General features: G+C 38.2%; 1 long non-coding RNA gene across 1 annotated transcript; it reads right to left on the bottom strand.

Annotated features, from left to right (window-relative positions):
- Positions 1–6,688: 6,688 nt before the first annotated feature.
- Positions 6,689–9,977, bottom strand: LOC26535825. Its single transcript, XR_001453675.3, has 2 exons — positions 9,114–9,977; positions 6,689–6,848 (listed from the first exon to the last, which is right to left on the bottom strand). It is a non-coding gene; the product is annotated as an uncharacterized LOC26535825 (long non-coding RNA).
- Between the last annotated feature and the right edge of the window lie 1,451 nt (positions 9,978–11,428).

The raw sequence follows: 11,428 nt of genomic DNA, 5'->3' as shown, positions 1-11,428 counted from the left end.
TCTCAGGAACTATAAAAGCTAAAAAGCCCACACTTTTTAAAAATGTTTTCACATTTTTGATAGTCTTGTAAATATCTCTCGATTTACCAAAAAACTTTTTGCCACGCCCACTCTAACGCCCACAAACCTATAAAACCTGTCACTGTTACAATTTCTCCTTCGCACTTCCACTAGCTGGGTTACGGGTATCAGATAGTCGGTGAACTCGACTATAGCGTTCTCTCTTGTTTTGTTTTGTTGCGTATTTTTTTTAAGCCCCCAAATTTTATGGGACTGGGTTGTGATTAGCCTTTTAAGTTAGTTCACACAATCCCAGTAAGTTACTTTTATACGTTTTATTTATATTATATTATTTACTGATTGAGATTGACTCAATATTTAAGGGTTTTTGCCAAGAGCGTCTTTTGTCGGCACGTCTTGTACTTCCTCGTCGCAAAATCCTCCTATTTCTTTTCCGTTCTCCTCGCGAAATCGTTCTGCATTGTATGGTTTGCCACGTCGGTAACTTCCCTCGTCGTTGTCAGATTAGCTGGGGCAGCCAGTCATTCTGCATTGCCAGACCAATCCCACGGATTAATCAAAAAACACGAGTGAAAAGTTTTCTGATATAGATATAGATATGCGGTGGGAAAAACAGCTTACCGTATAGCCAGCTAGGAGTTTGTGCAGAGTGGTAGTGCGCAGGTGTTCAGCTGCACGATCGAGACGATTTAAAATAACCCAGACCAAAGTAGTTGCACATTCACAATTTTTGCTGGTAGTGCTGCCAACCTATCGCAGTGGTTGATCTGGTCCGAGAGGCGTTGCCAGATCAACGGCGCTGCCAGGTCTGCGCAGGAGATCTGATAGGAAACGAAACCATACAAAATCTAATTAGAATTAGAAATCATACAAAATTCAAATTATGAGTACTTTGGAATCGCCGTCCACTTTCTCTACACCAACAAAAACCATAACAATTACTGTTACATCAACTTTCTGCACAAGAGCGAGAGTCGGTTTTTGATTTTGCTGAGCTAGCAACTACTATACCAAACAACAATACCGGAAGAAAAAAAAACACTAAAGAAAACAAAACAACACAAACTGTGCAAAGTCTAGCCTCGTTATATTCAAATCAAGCGTAACCAAAGCCTCAAAAGCAATTAAACTGGAAAAAGGACAAAATGACGCAACAACAGTAACAACGCTCTGCCTGGCCTTCCTAATGAAAGTAGGTACGCAATTTCGGAAGATAACACATCGCAGCACAAGAAGTGGATCCGAAAGAAATGAAGCCACCACGAATATACCAATGTGAAAAATATAGTGTGTAATAGTAAATTAAATATCTGCGCTTATGAGAACATGTGTTGACCTAACAAAAATTTTTATAAGCCTTTATGCAAATGAAAAAAAGAACGATTTGTATGCTAGCGAATTCCAGAGATTTTATTTTTTTCTTCAAATGATTTGGCAGCGAACCAACGACAAAGATGCAGGCCAGAAGAGAGCGCGATCTGCAGCTGATCCGCATAGATAAAGCTGAGGTACCGTGGGCTAATTGTTTTCAATGTTGACAACAACTGGACATGAGTTTAGGTGCTGCTTGCGACTGCGAGACCGGACATACTGCCCCCGATGGATTACCACAAATCACCACAGTGATGGGATCCAAGCGGAAGTAAACGCCACTCGATATTCTCTACGGGCAAAAATCCAAGTCGTCGCTGAGAAAAAAACGCCTCATGTCAAGCAACTCGTTCCTTGCGCCAACAAATTTAGTTGCGTTGTCGGACCAAATTTGTCGTGGCCTCCTCCTTGTGCATATAAGCCGTTTTAAACCGTGCAAGACTTTAGAAAGATCCTTAATGAGCTCCAAAGAATGAGCTTGTAGAAAAATGATCCACAAAGACGCTTTTTTGGCAGATCCTCCAATGTGTGCTCAATTAGGCGTTGTTTCGTTCGACAACACCTGACTCACTTGTTTACTGCCCTGCTTACCGTTTTCCTACCTCCAATGGGCCACTTTGAACGTCGGTGACAGTAAGCCCAGAATGTCGAAAGCGCTTGCAAATCTTACGGTGCTTGCAAATCTTACGCTGCAGAGCATCAAATGAATTCGCATACTTTGAGCATACGGAGTATACGGAGATTTTACAAGCAAGACCCTATGACACAGTTGTTTATGGCAAATCAGTTATGGGGCTACTCAGAAAGGGCGGCCCACAAAGGAGACTCGTTAAGCTCGCTGGAAAGAGCTGCTCGCGAAAGAATGTCTGCCGGTCAACTCCTGGATTGCAGCCACTTGGTATGCTACAAACACGTTGAATCACGTTGCACGAGCAGTTTTCCCTACGAATACGTTTAATCTACAGATTTCAGCAATAAGCCGAGCTAGAAGTTCAGCTCCGCAAGGCTCAAGTTTTGGCACGGTTAGGGTTTTCAAAGGGGCCACTCGAGACTTTGAACAAAGTAAGTGAGAGTGTCCCCTAGACACGACATATACACAGACTCCATAAGCTTTAATGCTTTAACGCAAAAACCATGAATCTCTAATACAGAGCTTGGAGAGAGAGCTAGTGGTGGGATGGAGGCTTGTTGAACTTGCACACTACATCATATATCTTGCTATTCTGAATCTTGGGCCAATCTTCGTCCCAGGACAACTTTTCCTTGCACAGCAGCTGAAGAAAAATCTTGGAATTTGTGATTACTGGGCCAACCAAACCAAATGGTTTGTAGAGCCGAGAGATTGCGGATAAAACTGAACGTCGGAAAGGCCTTGAAGTTTTTTAAAGCGTTAAAAACAACAGCGGATGAGACACCTGATCGCAGGCGAGGCCTAGCGTTTTTGTTTCATCGACGCCATTGTTAAACTTTAAGAAGGAATCTTTATCATTTTCCGAAACTCCTTCCAAAACAGCCGGTACATTTGAACACCACTTCTTTAGTTACAATTGTCTCTAAACAAGAGCGCGGACGTCTGCTGATTTATGTTGATGGATTCTTCTTTGGAACTGGCACCAGATATTAAATCATCAACTTAAAAGTCATGGCGAAGAATCTTAGGACCCACTGGAAATGTCGCTTCCTCATCCATAGACCTCACAGCTCTGTAAGAAGGCTTCGTGCCATACGATGTCTTCTGTGATTGGAACTGGAGGCGAGCGAAAAGGAAGAAGAATCTGGAATAGTTTTGGCTGAATCACTGGACCAGCCATCAAAACGTCGTTTAAGGAGTATCCTGTAGAAGTTGACGCCGATCCACTTAAAACGTCGCGAAACTTTGTGGTGATGCAGTTCTTTCCTCATTGGGAGGAACAACCGCGCACGAAGATATTAAGGCCTTGCCATTGGAGCGACTGCAGCCTCCGGAAACAACCCAGCCTATACGAGTCTTTTGAATTAGAGGCAAAAGCCTGGCCTGACCAACGCATAGCAGGTCGCAAAATAGACTGGCGCCTATCAACAAATCAACGCACAGGGGGCAATTGAACTCTGAATGCGAGCTTCTGGTTTTGCGGTATATTCCAGTTACAAATGTCGAGTTAAAGTTGGAATGACAGCAGTAATAGAAGTCAAGTACTCGGATGTTTAAGATCGCATTGTTAAGTTAACTGACAAATAATATGTCTTGAAACTACGGTCACCTATTCTGGTAACATAAGCAGACGACTTTGTTTTTCTAAGCTGAAGCAAGTTTACAAATTTATCCTCACGATTAAGTGAAGCTCAGAGCCAGAGTCGAGTACAGCACGGCAAGGAACAAAGGTTCCCAAAAGGGTTTTTTACTTAAGGGTTTTTTTTGCAGTGGCAGTGGCTTGGAGTATCAGGAGTAGTTGCCTACATCGTGAGCAGTAAGAGCTGAAGATGGACCAAGTAAAGCAGAAGGTTCTGAGGCTAAGGTTCCCAAGTGAAGCAGAGTGTAGTGTTTAGATCCGCATGCCCGGCAATGGCCGGAGTTGCACTGTCTTAATTGATGGCCACTCTTAAGACAATTTATACAAAGAGTCAATCTTTATGATTCTCGAAATCGACTTGCTGGATTTAGATTCTTATAGCTCTGACAATACTGAATTTAGTGCTCAGATTTGTTCCGTTGAGCCCTGTCCATTTAGCGCACAAATATGAGCGTTGAATTTATCCGTCTATATATAAAATATATGCCTGAAAAACCCAACAACCGGTTTTGTAATAAATCCAATTACCATTATCCCTCACAAATGATCGTAGCTTTTCTATGTTTTTGAGGTCAGGATGGCTATCTATTATTGTCGTGGTGGTCTTGTACACAGTTCCTACCACTCACTACACATTAATTATATAAAGACAAGAATATAGCCAACTAGGGACAAGAGAGAATAAATTGAACGAATCGGAAGAAAGATAATAAATAAATTCGAAAAGAAAGCTAAAGAGTAAGAAAGGCTGATCGAAAGTCAGAGAAAGACACTGATGGTCTTGTGGTCGTACTAATAAAATTGTAATTCCCAAAGTTAAGTTAGAGCAGTGATTTGGGAAATTTGCCAGGGACAGAAGATGAACCGAAGTTGGACGCTTACTGTGTTCCTCCGCCTAATTGTACCTTACCATTCCTCAATTTAGGAAAATCTTTATTGATGAACTTAATTGTAGCCAAGAAGAAAACCCAAAGTTCTCATTCATTGTTTTCCTAACAATTAAAATCTAAAAAAAAAAATTTTTGCGAAGAAAATTTGAGAAGAAAGTTTGAAAGTAAAGAAAGAATTTGAAGTAATTTATCGGTGAGTCCTAATGAGTTATTACTGTACTCACTACGGCCCCATGCTGGGCGTCATTTTTCTTTATAATAAATAATAATGAATTATAACTGTCGCGTGTAACGGTTGGAGAAGGCTCCGGAGGAATCTGTGGTTGCGGTGCTCGCCTTAGAATCCGGATCTAGATGCTGCTGGCAGCTGCGAGACCCGCAAAACCAGTTAATCCGAATATGTGTTTAAATAAGCTTAGGAACAGAACAAAGTAAACTACAAATATATTTAATAATATAATTAAGTATTTATTTTTAATCTCAACGAGATACAATACAAATATTTCGGGATTTTGCCAGTTTTAACATGAGAGAATGATACAGTCGAGTTCCCCGTCTACCTTATAGCCGTTACTTATCTAGTAGACGCGGGAAGGAGAATCTCTGAAGGTCAATTCATGGGTTTCTACAACACACTGGGGGATCGTTTATAGCTGCAGGAGACTACAACGCCAAACTCACTCACTTGGGATCACGCCTTGAGACTCTCAAGGGAAGGCAACAGTATAAGGCACTTATAAAAGTAAGTAAGTAGTAAATTTGACTACCTTTCTCCTGGTTGCCACACATATTGGTAAGCAGACCCGAGAAAGATGTAATTGACAACCGGATCTCACATCAGACCACCTTCTTCAAGCCTAGATATTACAGACCACCCTTACGGGCTAACGTGCTAACGTCACACAACACCGACTGGATGAAATACAGAAAGTTAGTGAGTTCCTACATTAACTCCCTGGCTCAATATCAAAGCGGACATTGACTGCTCTACCGCCGCTATGGAAGCGGTCTGCAACGGGCGTGGTAAACCAGATCGCCATGCTCAAAGCAACGCCATTCTGAAAGCCACCCGCAAACTAAACCGGGCTATAAAACATTTTGTCTTGTTATAAGCCAGTTCATCAGATGATGTTTGATCAGGGAAAAGCCGAAAAACAACAATTTGTTTCTTTAGTGAAACCGTGAGTGGTTTTGGTTTTTGCCGGTAGTCCAAGCAAAAAAAACCCATTGTGGTGGTACATTAATCGGAACAGGTGGAATCACTGGTTGCGAACCCAGTGCAGACAAATCAGAATCTCAAGCTATCCGAAATTGAACTACCTCCACAACCTTAATCAGACTGCTCCGAATCTTTTTTATGCTGCCGATCCTAGCAATATTTGAAGATTTTCACAAATTTTAGAGATTCACTCGCTAGGCGAACGGAGTTTAAACAAGTTTTTTGGCAAATCGATAGAAATTTACAAGACTAATACATAAATGGAAAAATATCAAAAAAATTTTCAAAAGTGTGGGCGTGGCAGCTTTGCGCGGTTTGTGGACGTTAGAGTATGCGTGGCACAAAGTTTTTTGGCAAATCGATAGAAATTTACAAGACTAATACAAAAATGGAAAAACTTTAAAAAAATGTTTCAAAAGTGTGGGCGTGGCAGCTTTGGGCGGTTGGTAGGCGTTAGAGTGGGCGTGGCAAAAAGTTTTTTGGCAGATCGATAGAAATTTATAATACTAATACAAAAATGAAAAAAATATCAAAACATTTTTCAAAATTGTGGGCATGGCAGTATTGGGCGGTTTGTGGGCGTTAGAGTAAGCGTGGCAACATGAATCTCTGGAGTCTGTATGCTTAATCTCAACTTTCTAGCTTTTGTAGTTCCTGAGATCTCGACGTTCATACGGACAGACGGACGGACAGACGTACATGGCCATATTGACTCTGCTATTGATCCTGATCAAGAATATATATACTTTATATGGTCGGAAACGCTTCCTTCTGCCTGTTACATACTTTTTAACGAATCTAGTATACCCTTCACTCTACGAGTAACGGGTATAAAAATGCAAAGACCACGCAGTAGTCGATTTTCAGTATTTTTTCGGTTTTCAGTATTTTTTTTAACACGAAAGAAACAATCAAAGCATGTTCTATATTGGTGGATATTTTATTACAATTTTAATTACATATTTTAATTTTTTTGAGTAAATTCCGCCGGAAATGAAGAAGATGTGCGCTGCCATGTATGGTCCGTCTCATCCGGAGTTTGCCACTTGCGGGAATTCTGCAACCATCAAGTTTGGTCTGAAATCATCAAAAATTTTTTCCTCGTTAAAAATATATTTTCTAAGATCACTAACCAAACTCTGACGAAAAAAAATAAACCATTGCGTTTTTGTATAAAAAGTCGCATTTTTATACCCGTTACTCGTAGAGTAAAAGCAAAGACATTAGAATAACAAGATGCGTAACGGCCATATATTGGTTTTGCACTATGCAGCCACTTTTTTGGTGACGGCCGAAATTGCTCTCTTTTCGCTCGCCAAAAATTGAGAGCGTAAAAATCTAAAAATAGAATTGACTTGCTTGTGTGAGTAAAAACAATAAAGGAGATAGTGTGTATGTGTGCGTGCTTGTGCTAGAAGACGATTTTCGGGCCGAAATCAATTTTGATCTAAGAAACAAATTTGATTAATGTTTTGGTCAATTTCGATTCGTAACTATTAAGGTTTGAAAGACTTTTTTTTAATATTCGTTTGATAAAAGCGCCGCTCGAATTAGCTACCGTTTACATATTTATATTTATATTGATAATTAATAATATGTAATATATTATAAAAACGTATTAAAAGGAAAAACAAAAAAATTGGCGCGCTTTTCTTCCCACCCATAATTGCGCGCTTTTTTAAAAACATCAAAACAAAATAAAAAAAAATAATTTATCTGAATCTTATTTTCATTTTAAATATTGAAAATTGGTAATTTTTATACTAGTAATTTGACTAAATAACTATAATAAATAATAAAAACATATACAAAGTAAATTTTAAAAACTACTGTAATTTAAAACAAAGAATTTAAAAAAAAAAAAAGAAATTACATATAAAATATAAATATTTCATAAAAATAATTCATAAAGTAAAATATTATTTATAAAATAAATAAAAATATGGAATCTGTTTATTGCAAAATTGATTTCTTGAAGCACGAAGTGCAGACATAAGCACCGAAGAATCATTGTCTTCTTATATTTTTCACACGTCGCACGCTGAATACTCTAATGACAATTATTCTATATAAAGTCATCTTTTAAAATTATTATGCATTTTTTTGTACATAGATTGTGCTATTATTATTTCTGTGTTAAATTTGAATAATTGTTATGTTAAGGCAATGCAAGACTAGAGTTTTTAAGTGGTGTCAATTTATAAAAAATAATATAGATTTAAAGTCTAAGAACTTCTAAGATGAAGGGCATATTTTGTCATTTTTACAATGCATGTGCATACGTGTGCACCAATTCAGTGGTCAGCTGTCGCTGTATGCGTACAAGAGAGCTGGTGGCTCTAGAGCTCTCCGCTCTCTGGCTTTTGAATAAAATTTCGAGAGAGCGAAAAGCCACTTGAAAAGCCACCACGAAAAAATCGTGTGCAAAAAAATCGTATGGCGTTACGCATCTTGTTATTCTAATGTCTTTGGTAAAAGGGTATACTAGATTCGTTGAAAAGTATGTAACAGGCAGAAGGAAGCGTTTCCGACCATATAAAGTATATATATTCTTGATCAGGATCAGTAGCCGAGTCGATCTGGCCATGTCCGTCTGTCCGTCCGTTTGTCCGTATGAACGTCGAGATCTCAGAAACTACAAAAGCTAGAAAGTTGAGATTAAGCATACAGACTCCAGAGACATAGACGCAGCGCAAGTTTGTCGATTCATGTTGCCACGCCCACTCTAACGCCCACAAACCGCCCAAAACTGCCACGCCCACACTTTTGAAAAATGTTTTGAAATTTTTTCATTTTTGTATTGGTCTTGTAAATTTCTATCGATTTGCCAAAAAACTTTTTGCCACGCCCACAAACCGCCCAAAGCTGCTACGCCCACACTTTTGAAAAATGTTTTGATATTTTTTAATTTTCGTATTAGTCTTGTAAATTTCTATCGATTTGCCCAAAAACTTTCTGCCACGCCCACTATAACGCCTACAAACCGCCAAAAACTGTGTTTAATACTCTCCTTCTCCCTTCCACTAGCTGAGTAACGGGTATCAGATAGTCGGGGAACTCGACTATAGCGTTCTCTCTTGTTTAGACCCTTGTTTCCATATTTTTTGCATTAAAAAATATATTTTTAATAATCATATTCTCCCAGAGTTTATATATTTATTCATATAATTGGTAAATGTATAAGCAATATTCCCACAAATTTTTAGATCTTTTGATCGGTAAATTTTCGGGCTAGAGCTCACGCAAAATTGAAAAAAGTGGTATCGTGAAAAACGCATTTAAAAGAAAAAAGAACCGAAAATGAGAAATTCAAGGCAGTAATGAATGATATAAATCGCTCACCCGTCAATCAGCTATTCCAGAACCATATTGAAATCGATCAATCTATAACAATGCAGAGGATTTACAACCACATTTTTATTTCACACAATAGGTTCTTCGATCCATTTTTTTGTAGCGGGGTCGCGCCCGCGCAATTACTACAAGTGAAGTGTTCGCCTGTTCCAGTGTTTCTATTTCAGCATATTTGGAAAATTCCAGGCCAGCCAAGCCCAGCACCCAACATTTTTGATTCATTCGGGCGGGATCACCTGAGCTTTCATTTTTGTCCACCAGCGAACAAATTACAAGATAAGTACAAAATTTCCATTCCTTTTAATTGCAGAAAAAGGGTTGAAAATCCAATTTCGTTCAGTGGTGTAAAATTTACTAAGTATGAACGTCGTAGTTTGGCCTAATTGCACAGCTAACTTGGAGTGAACAGCGAATTGTATAAACGACCGGTAATTTATGGTAATCAGGTCCACCTGATTTACGATTGGAACACTTGGAATGTGGAACACGGTTTATTAGAACGTAGAAAATTTTATTTTTCTTTACAACTGGAAACGGATAAATTTGGAATGGTGGAATTGGAATCTTTTCTTCTAAAAACAAACACAAATTAATATCCAAGTAGAGCTGTAAAAACATTGATGTTTACCTACATCTTTGTTTCGATGTTTTTCAGAAAAAAACATTGATGTATCGATACATCGAACTTTTTTAGGGTGTATTTTTTTTGTAGTGTATTTTATTCCGCATAAATAAATCTAATGGATACAAGTTGTTTATAAAAAAAAAAGCTTTATTGGATATCCATAGTTTGCTTATAGTTTTTACTTCTTAAACATAAAAAGTAAAAAACAAAAAAATTAAAACTAACTAGTCTACTTACCATTGCTGTTCTGCTCTTTCAATATCTTCTCCATCCCAAATGCCACCAACACCAATATTAATCACAATCTGTTAGATCTGATCATTCATTTTAGTTAATTTTATTGAATTGATAAAAAAAAATGTGTTCAGCTTACCAAGATTTTTCCCTGCAAAGTAGTGATGGGTGAAGCGGAAACATCGATGTTTTAAAATCTCGATGTTTCCGATGTTTTGAAAACATCGATGTATCGATCGAGGAAAATATATTTGTCGGGTGAACGACTTATTTTTGGCGGTCGTCTATTTATTTTTTAAATTTTGGTCGTTGCTATGAAAATTTAAAAATAATTGAAAAATGTATTTGTTAAAAAAGAAAAACCGCTTTTAATTTATTGCTCGGAAATAGATTTGGAATTTATTTTATCTTGTATTTTATGGATGGAAACAAAACGCCTTTTCCGCGTCGGCACTTGGAAATAATTTTATTTGTTGCTTTGAACTTGCCGACGGGAATGCAGATAATATGCGCTGATATGATGTTGATGTAATATATGGAACGAATTACGAATAGTATTGATTTATTTATGCGTTGGATACAGTGAAACGAGAACAGAATTTTTGTTACTTTTGGCAGAGCTTTGGCTTTGGACTTAGAAATTTTCACTGAACTTGGTACAAATTATTTTCACTTTTGGACATTTGGGATTTTGTTTTTTTTTTTAACTTTTTATTCTTTTTGCAAATTGAAATTTCGGGATGAATATTTAAATATATTCGGAGATTTGGGCTTTTGACTTTCACGAATAAGGGGGAAAGGGAACGATGGGTAATATGGCGGCGCCCGTAGGAATGAATAAGTACTTTTCCTTTAATTGCATTTTGTCGGAAAAATCCGTTCGATTTGACAATAAATCAATAATACAGCAAACTAAACGAAATTGAATTTTCAACCCTTTTTCTGCAATTAAAAGGAATGGAAATTTTGTACTTATCTTGTAATTTGTTCGCTGGTGGACAAAATTGAAAGTTCAGGTTTTCCGGCTCGAATGGATCAAAAATGTTGGGTGCTGGGGTTGGCTGCCCTGGTATTTTCCAAATATGCTGAAATAGAAACACTCGATCAGGCAAACACTTCACTTTTAGTGATGGCGCGGGCGAGACCGGGCGTAATGTTTATTCGGCGAATACCAGTTAGACACTCATGCTTATTCTAATTAGCTAAGCTCTCCTGAGCGCAGCGGAGACTCCAATTTGAGCTGCCACGGGGAGAGTAGAGTTGGAGACTCTGTGGTTAAGAGCGAGAGTGAGTGAGAGGGAGTGGAGAGCGGGTGACAGTCCTGGCCCCGTAACTTGGACAACTGTCTTAAAACTGACTTAAACTGACTGTGGAGGAGGTAATTTAATTAACGCTTGTATTTTCCGCGGATTGGGTCGAATTACACCCTCTTTAACTTAAAAAC

Source organism: Drosophila yakuba, chromosome 3R (genome assembly GCF_016746365.2).
Source record: "Drosophila yakuba strain Tai18E2 chromosome 3R, Prin_Dyak_Tai18E2_2.1, whole genome shotgun sequence".
Lineage (NCBI taxonomy): Eukaryota > Metazoa > Arthropoda > Insecta > Diptera > Drosophilidae > Drosophila > Drosophila yakuba.
Note: the sequence above shows the minus strand (reverse complement) of the source record. Positions and strands in the feature narration are given on the sequence as shown.